This window comes from Varanus komodoensis, unplaced genomic scaffold (assembly GCF_004798865.1).
Source record: "Varanus komodoensis strain SLA01 unplaced genomic scaffold, ASM479886v1 scaffold13_3, whole genome shotgun sequence".
Classification (NCBI taxonomy): domain Eukaryota; kingdom Metazoa; phylum Chordata; class Lepidosauria; order Squamata; family Varanidae; genus Varanus; species Varanus komodoensis.
Window position 1 is genome coordinate 11,704,881 of NW_025335409.1, and position 17,775 is coordinate 11,722,655.

Genomic DNA, 17,775 nt, shown 5'->3' on the forward strand with positions numbered 1-17,775 from the left:
GGCTAAATAGGGTTCCTATAATAAAATTTAAGATATATTTGAAGGAGTAGATGCACCAGCTCAACCAGCAGGGGGAACTGTAATACAATGCATGACAAAGAGTTATCTAATGTCAGGGTTAAGTAAATGTATGCAAACAAGATCAAAGCAGATAAACCTCTGAGTAACATAAATGGATTGATCTGTTACCAAATAAGCTATTTTCCCCAGCAGAATTTGCTCTTCTGGCTAAAAATAGAAAAAGCATTCGCCCATTTCCCCCCCTCCCACATTATTTTATAAAATGATAATTTGATCCAATTACTAAGAGTGCACCAGCATGGCTCCCAGAATTCTGCCAGTATGTGATGAAACTCGTAAAAACTATTAGGGTAGTAGGTTGATGCTTCTGAGCAATAAAAGAGAAGGAAAGTCAATGGAAGATGCCATACTTCAAATGCTTGAATGCCAATTTTATTATAAGGATGCCTACAATGTTATTGTGGATTGTTTTAGGGTTTATGTTGAATTGTTTTATTAATTATTCTGGTAGCTAATGTACATTCTTCTATGTTTGCATCTTCCCTGATATTTATAAATATATGGTAGGTTAAAAATGATGGTCATTAAAATGTAGGCAGATATTGCTAGTTCTTTCCTGGGTATCTTTAGTTAAAAAAATTCAGGTATCATAGTTGAGGAAGACCCTTCCTGCATCCTGGGAGAGCGACTACTAATCAGTGTAATCAACACTGGATTAGATGAACCAGTTGTCTCATTCAGTATAAGATAGCTTCATTGATGTAGTTTTGAGAATTAGCCAAGAGCAAAGACAGGAAAAAAATATCTAAGGCACCAAGAATGTGTTACGGCAACTAAGCATTTATATGAGCATCTATTTGCAGTAAGTCAGTGTTTGTTGTGGACTAGGCCCACTTGCTTCATTCACCCAATATGTATTTGATACTATTTGGCAGTGTTATCAAATTGTTCTATGGTGTTTTCTTCTTCTGTTTTTTTTTCCCAGACTGCCAAAAAATCAACATTTTAGAAAGAGCAAATAGTAGCTTAGTCTCTTTAAGTACAGTTCACCTTAGGACTATATGTCTTTCTCTAGAGGCATAGTTTTGATATGCCTAATGATGCCTAATAAAAAGCTCTGCTCTTTACCCACCCTCCATATACACACACATATCTGCACACTTTGGGTATATCATCTCACCAGTGCAATTTAACTGCACTTTAAGCAGTGTTTTGGCATGAAGCCCTATGGAATTGCATGCAACTCACAGAATTCAAAGGAGTACAGGCATCCTAAGCAGTGACCGAAGAAGGCAAAGGCCACGGTTGGCTCCACACTGCTCCTGCCCTGCAAAGCTAAGTCCAGCTCTCTAGCTGCGGTGTCCCAGAACAGGAGGGAATGAAGCACAGGTATCACCAGGATATTTCATGTCTTGGCAGCACAGTCTTCTCCACCACCCATGTCCCCAGAAATTCTTTTTTAAATATGAAAATTTAAATTTAAAAAATCTAATTTTTAAGCTTTGGAACATATTTAAACTTTGAATAAAAATATGTTGCCTTTCTGATTTCTCCAACCGAGCATTTTATCACTTTTCCCCGTCCTCCTCTCTCTGTGTTCCCATAATGTTCTACTTCTTAATGTTACTGAAATACACAGTTCTGCTTAAATTTAATGATTTGAAACCCTGATCATTTTGACATACTCAGGATAATTTTTATTTATTTATTGCACATCTATACCAACCCATAGCCCACAGGTTCTCTGGGTGGTTTGCAAATTTAAAAGTCATATAAATAACCAATAAAATAATCTTATTTTAATAAGATAATCAACAATAAAAGCAATACAATGAGATCAACACCCACAACCACTTTAATAACATTGATACAAGGCATTTACATAGTAAAATAATTGTATTGTTATTTTAATAATTTTATTTAATTTTTATTAAAATTAATCATCCCCACCCCCAAGGCTGTATCTTACCCACGAGTATGGACAGAACATAAATAACATAACATATACAAACAGGAAGAGTCATAGTCTCTGAAATCTGCAAATTCAGTAACAATTCGCAGGTTACAGAAGGAGGACAGTGCTGTTGTACTAGGAGCTGTAAGTCTTAAAATCACTGAGAACAGGCGTATCCTTCATGGTGAGTAAAAATGGCCTCTGGACAACCATGCAAGGCACTGATTTGAACTGGAAGAGTTCTGCCAGGCTGCCTGACCTTGGCAGGAGAAGAACATCTGATAATGTCCCTTTGAAGCTCTGTGGAGCTTCAGATTATCAAACCAGCTTTGTGAATTACCCCAACAAAGACTAGAAGCCAGTGAAGCTGTTTCAAAATCGGTAGTATGTGACCTGGGTCAATAATCTAGTTTTTGTATTCTGAACCAACTGTGGTAGTCGTCTAAGTGATCTTCTAAGGCTGGGCCAGATATTACAGACACACAGTTTCTGCCCAGGAGGAACAGCAACTGGTGCAGCAGCCTCCGCAGGCAGGAGGGACTTGAGCCTCAAGCACAAGCACACGGTCTGGTGTCTGCCACAAACTTGATCATGCAAATTGCATACAAGGGAGAAGCCACCTCTGAGATCAAACATCAAACATCTTTATCTTGGCTGGGCCGAGCTTCAGTTTACTGGGCCTTATCTAGTCCATTACTGACATTAGACACCTGCTTGGTACATATATTGCCCCATTTAGAACTGATGAGAAAGAGAAATAGACATGAGTGTCAACAACACGTAGATGGAACCTCACCTGAGAGGTTCCAGAGAACCCCACTAGTTTGTTTGGGTTTGGGTTTATTGTTTTTTAATTCAACCTGCATCTAGATGGCAATGTTGTTACGATTCCCAGTGTGCTGCCACTACCTACCAGTTGATTACAATTCAGTATATTAGCAACTGATTGGAAGTATGGCTGTAGTTCGATATAAATAATGAAATGTGTGATAATTAACTTTTTTGGAAATGTAAATGGCACAGTACAACATGCAATATTAAAGCAGATGAGTGAAGTGGCCGCACGTACAAAACATAAAGTGGTAATTTGATATCTGCTAAATTATTCACAAGGCATTTCATTTTAAACATGAATGAATGATAAGTAGCGAGAATGGGACTGTGCATGTTTGATTAGTGGGTTCCTAGTAATGACTTCACATGGTGCTGTTTGGCATGCTTACAGATTCAACAGAGATGTGTAACTGATGAAGCACCCAGCTCTTACCTTAGAAGTGTGGAAATCAAAGACAAATAGATTTATCCATTTCAGCCAATGCAACCCTGTACAAAAAGGCTCAGACTGAAATGGCCCACCTTCCTCCAGGAAAGTCTTTGCATGGATAAGTATTTCCTCCAGTGATGCAGACTGCAGACTGCAGACAGCAATTCATATAATTAGACTGACTGAAAAATGTCCTGCCACAATTTTTGGGAATTAGCATTAGCGAGCTGCAGAGGGCTTTTGTTTGATCCCTAGGACAGACAGGACATACCACTTTTTGGGGGGAAATGGTTTCATAAAAAGATAATATGGAAAGGTGTTGCCCTTCACTCAGCATAAAATCTGCCAAACTACCTGGTGGGCAAATCAAGTAGAGCCAAACAACATGAGATGCCAGCCATACAATTAGCTATCACTTGAGTGGCTTAAAAAAACAAAACAAAAAACAAACAAAAAAAACAGGCTTGGGTGTGCATGAGGGCCACCTAATCTGTTTTAGGACAGTCGCAGTGGCCAAGGATTTTAATCCTCCCATTCCTTGCCCGCCATGCATGCATAAACAGTGTGATCCTCATCCAAATTCCACCTCTTACATGCATTGTGGGGAAAGTTGAAATTCACACCAGTGGAAGCTTTTCCCAGTGCAGGCATAGGGAACTTGATATGGGTAGGGTCCACAGAGAGAGGCAATGCCTTACAATAACCCTACGTACATCTATAGCAGTGAGGGCATCCCTGTTATTTCCTTTTATTTGCAAATTGCATGAATGGTGTCTGGATTGGTTTCACCTTAGGAGTCCATCTTAAAACCATTATATTGTTAAATGGAAGTCAATGGTGATGAATGGACTTCCTGTAAACTCGGTATAGATTGAGTATGGCAATTTTGATCAGCAGTGGAGAAAGCTTGGAAATGAATTTGCCCCCACCCCTAGGAATTTCAGGCACAGACTTCCTGGATTAATAGCTGTAAGACAGAGTACTTCTTTCTCAGAGACCTTTTTCTACCATAGGCTCTGCCATAAAAAGGAACTCAAGGGCATTTTTGCCTCTTACACCTCCCAAACAGCATTTAATGTATTCCTCCCTAACTGCATTTAGGTAAGTCACTCTCTTACTTGCTGGGCATAGAGGTGAGAGGCCTGTGGATCCATAGCAGCTTCTATGGCCACCGTGCCCATTGGGAACCATCTTTCCCTTCCTCCCATCCTCCCTCCCCAAGATCAGTGCTCAGGCCACAGCAAAGGAACCATCATGGATGGTTTGCAGTGTTGAAAGAGAGATCCCTCTTTGGATTGCCCACTCCAAGGCTGCAGCCCTTTCTGTGCCTCTGTGTGGATACAGGGGGAGGGGATCCCCAGCATCCCTTGCCTCCCTGAATGACACACAGGTGCAACCCTAATCTGTGACCCCCAAATCTCCTCTAGTGGCTACAGTCTCTTCCCTTCCCACCCTCCCTTCCTTGAAAAGCTGTTATGGGGAAGCTGAAGGAGCCACGCACATAAAAAGACATCAGTCCTTGGGGTGGAAATCCAGAGCCACCTACCATGGCATATGTTGTGCTACCCAATTACCACAGTGATAATTGTGGTCTATGTATCATGTACTATAAATATGATCAAGCTAGAAATGAAAAATACAAGTCCACTTTCCAAAAGGTCACAATTCTGTGGCTTCAAAAGATGAGAAGAACATGAAATGGTTTGGAAATTTTTCTGTAGTTCCATTTATCCAAGTTGTAAACATATATTTGCTTGACTATTATATTTATAAAGCAAGGAAATGTCTTCTATTGCTTTGTGAGCGTAATAGGGGTCACTATAAATACAATCCCACATGGACAACATGATGATCAAAAGAATCAAGCTAAGACGGTGGGGAAATATTTTCACTTCAAGAAGTGGGCAAACAAAGACTGGTCTGGTTTTCTGCTTAAATGGAGGTGAAAAAGAGAAGGTGAAAGGATGCATTAAAAGTACTATGTGAGAAGACTCTTCAGGAGTTTCAACCCTTCTTTTCTATTCCACATCTCAAACCTGCCACATCTAATCAGTTAAAAATAAAAATGCTGTTTCTGGCCAAATGCAGTTAAGTGTTTCCATATAGCATTACTACTAACAAAATTCATAGACGAGGACATTGCTTCCCACACTTCCAATGGCATTCTCGTTATTGTATAAAGTAAAGATTTAATTAATATTTTCAAACTGTACTTGAAGCTTAAGTATTCTATCAAAATAAGCTGGATTGTGGAAAGCTCTTGCACAATGGTCAGCATGCATGTCGCTACCTGGAGAAGCAGAGGGGCTCCATAAGCAAGTCTCTCTTACAAACATGCTACAGCTCCGTGCTCATGTGTACCCATGCAAAATAGATCCTTTGGACTGGCCCTGACTTGTCACACTCCTTCTACCAACTACAGAAAGGTATTTTAAAAGTTCCAGATTTAGTGCAACACATTGTAGCAGACCTACGTTGCACACAACCATTGCATTTTTTTTCTGGTATTTAGTATAAACATTGAGCTTTTCCTCAAAGCTCCTGTCAAACTAATTGTCCTTACTATTGTTTAATAACTCTTAAGTATAGAAATAAATGCTTGCAATATTTTAGAGAGACACAGTCAGGACAAGAACAGACTTTTCAAATCTATAGTTCATATGTGAAAGGCTGAAAATCACATGTTGCTCTTTGACAGTTCAGCTGGGGCCCTGGAGCTCACAAGGGTGCCGGAGACTTTATGGTTCCCAGCACCCTCCTAAGAGACCAAACTGGTCAGTCCCTGCCCTCTTTGACCATTTAGGCTGCAGACTCCACAGAGAGCACAGAAGAAACACGTGGCAAAGAAGAGGGAAGAAATGGCTGAAGAAGAATGGAGGGAAAGAACTGAATTGAAAGTCTAACAAATGTGGAAACGCTGTCAGGCTGCTGAAGACTGCTGAACAGGGGAGAGATGTGCAAGTGTGGAATAGTGAGAGAGCAGCCTAAGCCCAAAAAGACATTAACTAGTGCAGAGTGAAGACATCACAGCACGGAGAAGGGCCAGGCTGTGCAAAATTGTCTCCCTTTCCCTTGCACCCATGTTCTGCAAGCTTCACTTAGGAAAGGAGGGAAGACTAAGCCAGTAATTAGCTAGTTAGAAATTAATAATTACATTAGTAATGCTGATGCATGTGTAGCATTAGAAAAGAATCCCCCCCCCCCTCCTGGCCTGGAAAGATTTGTGGAGACAATGATTTGGCCGTCTCACCTTCCTGCAGTGCACCCTTCTTGTCTAATCCATTGTTGGAGCTAATCTTTTATTCATGCAAGTGTCCCATAAAGCATGACATCATCAACTTCTAAGAAACCAAAGTAACAAGAAAGTTAAAGCATTAAGCCCAATGAAAGATTTTGCATTACTGTTTAAGGAAGCAAACCGTGTACCTGCAATGCATCACTCATTTGCTATAAAGCAAGCAACTTGCAATGTCACTATAAAACAAATCACAAACACTTTTCAGTTGAATACCCTCCCAGAATAAGGAATTAAGGAAAAACAAGCTAACACAGCCTTGTAAATAACTCCACAAAAAATTACTAGCCTGCAAAGAAAAAAACAAGTTTGAAAGCTGCTTCAGGACTGGCAAAGAGGCTTCAGCATCCTGCTTCTTTTTTCTCCTGGGCACAGAGGTGGGCAGGATGTTCCACTGGCTCTCTGCCAGGCCACTTACTCAGCTTCATGCCATGCTGCCTATAGATCCTAAGTGTGTGTTCAAGCCCAAGACTGAGTAACTTCATTAAAATCACACCCAACAAGCACTGCATTAGCATTCTGTGGAAAGCAGACACAATTACTTCACCAAAATATACAGTATGCATCAAATTTGTATGTACTTTGTGGCTCAAAAAAATGGGCGGTTCTTGGACATTTTGGCCACCCTGTAGCTGGAGGATTTGGAGTCCATAATATGTTCAAATGATGAAATGGTGGGTTCCAGTCTTTCCCAGTCCCTTTTATGGTAGTGGTGACGGGACGGAGAAGAACATGACATGGATTGGGTGACGGAGCAATCAAGCACCCCAGTAAAGCATCCAGTTTATCTGAGGTCAGCCTTGTGGCAGTAGGGAGAGATGTGCCTGCACACAAAACAAAGCATAACTGTGGCTAAAATATGCAGTGGACTGTTAATAAATAAGATAAATAGTAGCAAAGAGGTGGAATACAAGTGTAAAACCCTGTTACAAAGGCAATATAATTGGCGGGTCTGTGTTTATAATCAAGCATCCTTATTTCACATTGTTTGCTTTACATGCTGTGCAGTTGCTAATGGCAACTGGCCTCTTTTCAAGAACTTCCTATCAGAATATGCTGCAGCCGTTTTTCAAGTCCTGGGTGAAAGAAAGGCAATGGGCCAGTTAACACCATCGCCAGCATCCCAGTCACATGCTGTCCTGATTTGTTTAACCAGTGTGGCTTATCCTGTCTAAACCTGGTTAAACATGGTCAACAAGAAACCCTAGGACCCCAAAACAGCCCATGGGTTCTGGGATGGTTTGTTAAGCCATGCCAGCAAGGATAATTAAGCCAACTGAGCTGGTGTGTGACTGGAACACGCAACATAGCCAGTCGGTGTAACTTGTTAATTCCACTGGTGATTCATGTGAGCCGCTCATTTCTTTTTATGAGCGCTGTTGTGATTCTGCTGATAGAATGGCAGCCATCATTTGCACAGAGAAATAAATGCTGCCAATGACCTTGCTATTATTTATTATTTCAGAATATATAGTTCCCCAAGAGACTGTGGTATTATCGCTAGGATCCTAACTAAGAGGAAGGTGCTGTTTGCGGGACCTTCATAATTCAGGGAACATGTGCCCTTAAGCATAAACTGGCTGGAAGAAGATGCAAGTTGGGAATGTGATAAATAGCCTTATTACCGCTATTAATTATGATTCAGTTCTTCTTGTCCTGGTAATAATTTCAAACAGATTAGCATAATTTGGTGCTAAGCCTGTTCTGTGGAATTAAAAAGGTGGAACAGGTTTACTTCAAAACAATTTTAAAAGACACTGCTGTCCTTAGCCAGTTTGGCAGGTGTTCTTTGAATGAACAGTGATGCAGAAGCTTGTACTGTGGCTTCTGTCTGAGTTTCTCATTCAAAGACATTTGTAAGAATCTCTCTTGACAGTTCTTTTTCAGACTACATTTCCCAGTAATCCCAAAGGCAATGACATTTTTTTTAGGTTCAACTGCAGTCAAATTACTCTTCATCCTTGCAGAATGGCATCTTATGAGTTATATGGAAGGAACCCATACTAGCTAGTGTTTGGTGAAGGTGCATTTTAAAAAAAAGTGTGACTTGTATATAGACATCAGCCCATCATGAAATAAACAGTTAATAAAATGAACTAGAAATAAATATTAAAAAGAATAGAATCAACAAAACTGTAGTTATAAAAGATGCATAGCTATAATAAGTAAATGCTCAGAAACTTATATAATAAGTTAACAATTATAACAATTGTTATAATTATATAACAATTATATAAAATCACTCATGAATATCATGTTCTGAAGCTACCTGCATTGCTTGTTAAGATTTTTTTCCCTAACTTGAGTTACTGTAGAAAGAAAGCTGAAACCTTTGTAGTTAGAGTACGTTGCCCATAGTGCAGATAGATTGCAATCTCTTGGACACAGTGCCCCAAATCTCTTTCTAAAGGATTGTTCTATTAACACATTATGCAAATTACAAAAAATATTAGTACAGTGGTGCCTCGTACTCCAAACTTAATTAGTTCAGGAGACTGTTTGAACTCTGAATCGTTCTAAGTCTGAAGCAACGTTCCTCATTAGAAATAATGGAAAGTGAATTAATCCATTCCCAGACCCTAAACAATACCCATTTCGGCACTGAAAACAATCAAAGAAGCACTCACTCAAAAGGCACTGAAAATGAAGCATTTTTTTTTCACTGCACATGCAGGTTGAACTTAGAAGCATCCTTTGGAGTGATCTTATCTACATTTTAGCATTCATACTCTGGAACGTTCGAACATAGAGATGTTGAAGGTAAAGGCACCACTGCATGTGCAAGATATTCCACTCATTTTGGCTCACAAGGAGGGTTATGCTCAGGATATGGCCTATTTCTGTATCTTGCTTCTAACAAAAATGAAGGAATCGGATTAACTGAACTTTCATAAATACCATCCAGTCGCTAAGCAAATCTTTTAAGCAACAACATTAAACCTAAAGCGATGTAAAGGAAATTCAGAAAAGAATAAGATTAATAGTTCATGTGTGTATGTATTTATGTATTTATTCTGTTTAAATCCTACGTTTTTTCCTGCAAGAAACCCAAGGTCGCTTATATAATCCTCCTCTCCATTTTATCCATTTTAGTTTATGTGTATTGTTTCTCACATCCCTTCTCATACTCCTTCATCCCTTCTTCCAAGCAGTTTGGACATTGGCTTTGCGTAGACAGAAAAAGTGACCTGCTCAGGCCATTCAGCCACTGCATGGGGAAAAATTTAAACCTAGATTTTGCCGGTAGATCTTTTTGTCCACCACACTTAACATACCTTTATACCTGACAGAAGTTTCTAGTTTGATTTGCATTGCCTTCTTGATGAAGAATGAATAGCTGTTTCAAAAACCAAATGAATATATATTTACTGTAGTGAGAGACAAATTCAGTAAAGGCTGGCTTTGGACAATGAAAAAACCGTATGCTTCAGAAAAAAGAGAATATTATCCGAAAATGAAGAAACCCCACATGGATATCGGTGGGTCTCTATTATTTGCCCCCAGTGGCATCCTTATAAAAACTTGTATTTCCTTTTGATTTTAAAAACTATCAGTCCCCCCCCGCCCCACACATACACACATGTTTAAGATAGATAACTCTCTTAGTAGACCTGGCAGTAGAATTGGTCCCTTTTCTTATGTAAAGCTGTTCTTTGGACCAACAGTGGCTGACCTGGCTCTGTGTAAAAACAGAATGTTACTGATTTGCATTTGCATGCACACACAATATAAATATATTTGTATTCTCAAGTGAAATTCAGGCTAAATATCTTTTCCTCATGGAAGAGCCTCCTGGAACCTTTATTATTGTTGTGCTGACATTTGTAAGTTTTAACAAATGCCTCCGGAAAAGGTCACCTAGCAGAGACATTTTATCCCTGCAGAAACCTGTAAAGGACAGTGAGTGAAGGTTCACCTGATAATGCAGTTCTGATCAGAAAGAGTAATCTACCTTTTTCCTCAGGCTAAAACATAGATGCTTTTTGTCATGATGTTGATTGGTTGGCAGGAAATGCTGTTTTTTCCTGGAAGCTTAAAAGAAATATTGGAACTGTATCCTCTTATAGCTTTCTTTGTACCTGCATTTTCATTATGGTGACCTAGTAGCTGTCACATAGTTGACACTATGCTGATGGAGACCTGGAATTCCCCTCTGGAGCAGGAACAAGCCCAAGAACTGAACACAGCTCACAGTCTCTCCACATCAAAAGCCACTCCTGGTTATCCCAGGTTTTCTTCATTTCAGCAGCATAAATTATATTGGGAAGATTTTGTTATGCTGCTGCTGTTAATTGGGAATAAGAAATTCTGCTGTGTCTCCTGAAATAATCCAGGGATCTCCCTATAGATTGAGACTGACCCAACTCTGACGCAAATGTTTTGGAGATTAGCTACGAGAGAAGGCCTCAGAAATGAAAGTAGCTAAATTTTATCAAAATTGGGTCACTAATAAAGGAAAATTAAGTCCCGGGTATTAATTGGCTCCAGTTTCTAAGATTGGAGGAACTGGGGGAACCATGTAAAAATAGCCGCTACTGTGATTCGTGGGTTCCCTTCACACCATTAGGACTGCGAAAGGCATGGACTTTGTCTCCTTGTTTAGCCAATGACACAGCCAATGACAAGTTGCACATGTAATGCAACAATAATGAGGGAGCCAACTCTTGTCCTGATCCCATATTTTGCATCCAAAATATTGGTGGTATGTCTTTTTTACCACTGCTGTAATATTGCACTTTTGAGATACAAATGTAACCTCTCCACAAATGTAGCAGAAGTTATCTGCATTGTTTACACAGTTCTGAGGCATCTTGGCTTCTGGGGGAAAATATCACGCAACTATTCCTTGGGAATGTTAGGCAATGACACTTTCACAAGCCACCAGATGTAACTGAATGATGCGTAGATCTGACCAAGACAAATGCACCTTACAATAAAATAACAATACATTACATTTTGGCAATAATCTTTAGTCTCAAAGTGAAGGTAAATTTATATACTTCCATGTGGTACCATTTTCATTGTTCATGATCATCAGACACTTCCCTCTCTTGTAGGCAAATATACTCGCCTATAAATAAATCTTTATTGTGAAATATCTTGAAAACTTTAGCCAACCAGCACCTTTATCACCTGTTTTCTAATTCATCTAATCAAAATATGTAAGAATCAGCATTTTATTTTGGAGGATGATAATCTCTCAAAATTTGTAGACCAGTGTAACACTATTATGCTCATGAAAATTGTTTCCTAGACTTTCAACAAAAAAAGTATATGACTAAAGTAGTGTTATCAACCCTGGCTGCTTTTTAGAAGGCCAGATACTGAAGATGAAACTCAAATACTTTGGGCACCTAATGAGGACTCCCTGGAGAAGAGCCTAATGCTGGGAACAATAGATGGCAAAAGAAGGAGGGGACCGCAGAGAATGAGGTGGCTAGATGGAGTCACTGAAGCAGTTGGTGTGAGCTTCAGTGGACTTTGGGGGATGATGGAGGACAGGAAGGCCTGGAGGAATGTTGTCCATGGGGTCGCGATGGGTCAACAAAAGTAGTGTTGTAGATGACTAATGCTTAGACACAATAAAATGAATACCTTAGGTGCAATCCTATGCAGTTTTTGCCAGAAAAAGGCCTACAACTCCCATTATACTGGGAATAGTAGGCCTTTTTTATGTATAAATGTTATAGTTCTGGGTCTTTGCACAGTTTGTATCCACACTTGCTCAGTCAGACCATCCCCGACAGTATTATTACAGTGCAGCTATTTATACTGCATTAACCCGAGACATCACACATTTGCTTCATAAAGTAAGTAGCTACATATACAAATCTATGCTTGTCCAAAGCTATCTCTTTAGATGAACAGAAAGAAAAGGTTCTTGGAGTTATGTTATGTCTGAATATGGAGGTTCAATCTGTTATGATTAATAGCTTGGATCTGCCTCTTCCTTTTAACAGTTTCTTTCCCCTTATAACTGAAAAATCCTCAGTTTAAAGCCTTATACCTGCTATTTTCCATATCTTCACCATTTGGGCTAACCTAAGAAAAGCTCTGTTTTGTTCATACCAAGGATCCATGTTGTCCACTTCTTGTTTCCAACTAATGAACAAGTTATAAATGTGTCAGTTTTTCCCATAATTTTGGTACTTGTATAAGGCCTTGGAACATGAAACCCACATTTTAGATATCAGGGTTAACAGCTGCTGGAAAATCCTTTCCTGTATAAATGTGTCTAATCCTCCTTTAACGGCAGTTAAATGAGTGGCAATCTCCACATCTTGAATCAAATTTCATAGGTTGCTTCTGTTCAGCCTGTATCTATGCAAATAATTATACAAGTCTTATATTATTGGAGAGGAGTTGTATCATCATCATCATCTGACAAGCTTCCCTTCATGTAAAATGTGTGATCCTGTTTGATTTTTTTTTTTTTTTTGCTTTGAGTTTTTTGTTTCAGTTTTTTTCAGAATCAGGACCACAGAACACAGGTGGGAGTTAACTCTACTGCTTCTCTTCTATTTGCCCCATGCCAGAGCATTCTCAGTTCTTATGAATAACTGCCTGGAAGTACAATTTTCTCTGGCCTTCTTATGCACTGTGGTTCTAATCCTGATCAGTCTCCTGTATTGCTTCTGTTCAAACACACATGCACACACACCCCACCTTAAATAATAGCATGCACTTAATGTAGCTTGTTGTTCAGTCGCAAAGTCATGCCCATCTCTTTGTGAGACCATAGCATGCCAGGCCCTCCTGTCCTCCTCTTTCCTGGAGTTCACCCAAATTCATGTTCATTGCGTCAGTAACACTAACTAACCATCTTATCCTCTGTTGTCCCTTTGCCTTCAATTTTCCTAGCATCAGCGTCTTTTCCAATGAGTCGTTCCCTCTCATTATGTGGCCAAAGTATTTGAGTTTCAGTATCTGTCCTTCTAAAGAGCAGTCAGGGTTGATATCTTCTAGGACTGACTGGTCTGATCGCCTTGCAGTGCAAGGGACTTGCAGGAGTCTTCTCTAGCACCACAATTCAAAAGCATCAATTCTTCAGCACTTAGGCTTCCTTATGGTTCAATTTCACAGCCATACATTAGTACAGAGAAAGCCATAGCTTTGACTATATAAACCTTTGTCAGCAAGATGATGTCTCTGCTTTTTATGATGCTATCTAGGTTTGCCATAGTTTTCCTCCCAAGGAGCAAATATCTTTTAATTAAAGTGATCTGCAGTGATCTTAGAGCCCAAGAAAATAAAATCTGTCACTACTTCCATTTCTTCCCCTTCTTTTTGTCAGGGACCATGGCATGATCAGATGCCATGATCTTAGTTTTTTTTTTAATGTTGAGTTTCAAGCCAGATTTTGCACCCTCCTCTTTCACCCTCATCAAGAGTCCCTTTAGTTGCTTTTCAGTTTCTGCCATTAGAGTGGTATCGCCTGCATATCTGAGGTTGGTGACATTTTCTGGAACTCCCTAGCTTTTCCCATGATCAAATGTTGGCAATTTGATCTCTAGTTTTTCTGCCTCTTCAAAACCCAGCTTGTACTTCTGGTAATTCTTGTTCCACATACTGCTGAAGCCTATCTGGTAGGATTTTGAGCATAACCGTGCTAGCATGCGAAATGTGCACAATTGTATGGTAGTTTGAATATTCTTTGGCATTGCCCTTCTTTGGGACCGGAATGTAAAATGACCTTTTCCAATCCTGTGGCCACTGTTGAGTTTTCCAAATTTGCTGGCATATTGAGTGTAGCACTTTAACTGCATCGTCTTTTAGGATTTTAAATAGCTTAGTGGGAATACTGTCACCTCTGCTAGCTTTGTTGTTGCTAAGGCTTCCTAAGGCCCACTTGACTTCACACTCCAGGATATTTGGCTGGAGGTCAGTGACTACCCCATTGTGGTTATCAAGGTCATTAAGATCTTTCTTGTATAGTTCCTCTGTGTAATCTTGCCACCTCTTCTTAATCTCTTCTTCCTCTGTTAGATCCCTGCCATTTTTTTCCTTTATCATTTCCATCTTTTCATGAAACATCTTCTTGATATTTCCAGTTGTTTTTTGAAGAGATCTCTAGTCTTTCCTATTTCTTTTCACTGTTCATTTAAGAATAGAGCATGTAATAGTCATTAAAAAAATGTGTTTGATTTTCTCCTAAAACAGGGTTAAAACCAGCATGTTTGCAAACTTGCAAGCTACTCCTCAGACTGAATAAAACAAGGGTCCAGTAAGCACACAGCCAAAGAACAAGAACTACATTTGTATTCTAAATATGAAAGCGGCCAATATCATAGGCCTTGCTTTATTTAAAATTCCACTGGTAATATCAGATTAGACTTTCTTGCTGTCATGTCTCACTGAGTTGTTGTTTTCAGCAGACCAGTAAGTATCCCTGACATAACTGATTTAACAATCTTTCCTCTCACCTGGGCACTCAAGGAACTATAGTACTTTGAAGACACATAGGGAATTATGGGGAAATGCTTAACACACTCACCAAATTGCACTTCCCTAGATTCTCCAAGGAAAGCTTAGCTGGTTCAACTGCTTTAAAGTAATAGCAATATCACCCTATGCAATATGATTTCTAATATAACCCAAGGTTCTTTTTCTTAGTTTCAGTCCATTTAGAATCCCTCACTGAAGTTATGTGTGAAGTTAAGCGGAAATTACCCAATCTCACTAACTTAAATTGAATCGTACTCTGATGTCTCAACAGTAGTTTTGAAAGCACAAGAGAAATAGCAAACGTAGCACTTTAAAAATGAAAGCCTATGAAAGAATGAAAGCCTATGAAAGGATACTTTCATTTTCATGCTAACTGTCCCTAAAACAGTGAATTCAACATGTTTCTGAGACTTAAATCCACATAAATAAGCTAGAAAAGTGTGCAATGAGAACATGGAAGCTTGCAAAACATCCCGAAGACATTTGTTTATTCAAATATTATATACTCAACTATCATCAAGGAAAGAGCTGTGATGAAACATACATGGAGAATATGGATGAAATATCATGGATGAAAGAAATGCCTAAAGCAACATTTTTCATTTCTTGAAAGTCCATCCTTGTCTGAATTTACTGGATTTTTTTAAGCTTTCAATATTTTCATTTCCCAAGAAGGCTCCTGCATTTCAGACAGTAGTGTGTTTAATATCACCAGTCTTATTTTCCAATTGCTATGCCTTTTCTTTGGCTCTGTGAGGTGACAGCAGGCATAAAAAGAAGCCAGTGTTTATTTTAGCTTTTCCTGACCTACTTTGGCTAATTGTCAGGCACAAGGACATTGCCAACCACAGTATGACATATATTTGTTGTAATACATGGATGCACTCTTATTCAGGAAGTGTAGTAGATAGCAAGTAGCTGCAGTGAGATCTAAAAGATGACGGTGAGCTGGAATGCCAAAATGCTGTTCACCTTTAATGTTTAATGTCCTGCATGGTCATAAAGGCAGCACCAGTAGCAAAGAAGGTATTGCCATCGACTCAGCCCCCCAACAACATAATAGCCTTGCAGTGTTTTGTTCATTAACTGTTCTTGTGGAACATATTAGCATAATATAACTTGAATTATTTTGCTGGATTGCATTTTGGCAACACAGAAGCAAAGCTGAAAGGGACCAACTGTTGTATTAAGTCTAATCAGCACTGAGATTGGGAATATGTAATTCAGTGAAAACTAGCATCTAGATATTCCTTCGTTTAACAAGCCATGGTAAAGGTTTTGTTTTGCAGTTTACCTAGGTACGGACTGCTCTGTTGCCTATGAGCATTTTAATTTTGAGAGAAGGCCCAAGGTACAGCCACCTGGGAATGTAAAATGTAAGGTGGAAGTTTGCATGTTTGAATGCTCCAACAGCATCAAAACTTTCTGCATATGATGCCAGAGACCAAGGTAGCCTCACAAGAGGGTGTTTTTGTTTTTGATGGGGAGGAGAGAGAGGAAATTGGAAGATGAATACTATTTTAGTAATGTTCTTTATGGGGGGGGGAGAAAGACCCCCCCACACCAATAAAGTCAGAAGGCCTGTCCCAATTTATATGGATGATCTGTCCATGGCAGAATAGGAATCTTTCAATAGTGTTGCTTACAAAGCCTGTAGTGATTGACTGTAATGCTTCATTAGTTTTGTTTTGCTTCACTAAATGTCCCTTGATTCTAAAGAAAATTAAGTGTTCTGTAACCAATATCATATCACAATGATGGCATCCAGGGTTTTTCATCCTTAGATGCTTGGGTTAGCCCCATAGATACATCTACCTTTTCCAAACTGTAACTGAATAAGGCTTTGCAATATTTGCCTTGGTTCATATTTTCCCCCTTTCCTTCCGGTTACCATAGTTTGGCAGACATCTACAGTGATATTTCACCAGTAATGCCAGATGAAAAGGTTGACTGGGGACTATTAACCTTTATAGAACCAAGAGCTAAAGGAAAACATTTTGTGTGATATTGCAGAACTTTGAAGATGCTGCCTTCATCCTTCATCTAAAATGCCTTGCATTTATTTTCACGACAGATAAACTGTCAATTAAATTATGAGGTGTTAGCTCAGGGTTAATTTATACAGAAATGCATCTTCATGGATGCAAAATAAATCCACCTTTCCAGGCTCTGCTTATTGATTTGAGATTTTCTAAAAACTCTTTCACTTTATTATAAGCCATTTTTGGTTTCTTCTCTGTAATTTGCCTGTAAGAAGCAGGGTGGTGGTGGATAGACTTAGTGATTACATTTAGAGTAGAAAAAGAAGTATGTTAGGTCTTCCAAGTGCTTGCTTCTCCATTAGGAACTGGTCAAGGTCATGTCGATAATATTCTTTTAAAACAACACACTTGCACAGTAACTTTCTGCTAGACTGCAAAGGGATAATTTCCCTTTTTATCTCCTTCTCTCATCCCAAGCCTAGATTACTCCTGGTGGCCAGAATTAAGAGAAGCTACCAATGGCCCAGTCATATTGGTACCTTTCAGAAGGCCTACTGATTTCAGATCCTGCTCAAGGCTGCATCCCAAGAAGTCTATAAAGAGCTAACACATTCTGAGTACTCAGTACTTTTTCTACTCAGTTTTCATAATCAGACCATCAGGTGCCCAGCAGCTGGAACTGGCAGCAAAGCCTTTGTAAAAGAGGATGGATGTGCTCAAGAGTTAGTGGGTTATCCAAAATAGCCAACTTGACTTTTCTTGGACTTGTGTGGAAGAAAGTTATTCCAGGAACAGGGAGCCAAGGAATGCTGTG

General features: G+C 39.3%; 1 protein-coding gene across 7 annotated transcripts in view; it reads left to right on the top strand.

The window, feature by feature from the left end:
• MAGI2 (membrane associated guanylate kinase, WW and PDZ domain containing 2) overlaps positions 1 to 17,775 on the top strand; it is a 708,373-nt gene that overhangs the window by 207,945 nt on the left and 482,653 nt on the right. The window lies entirely within an intron of this gene.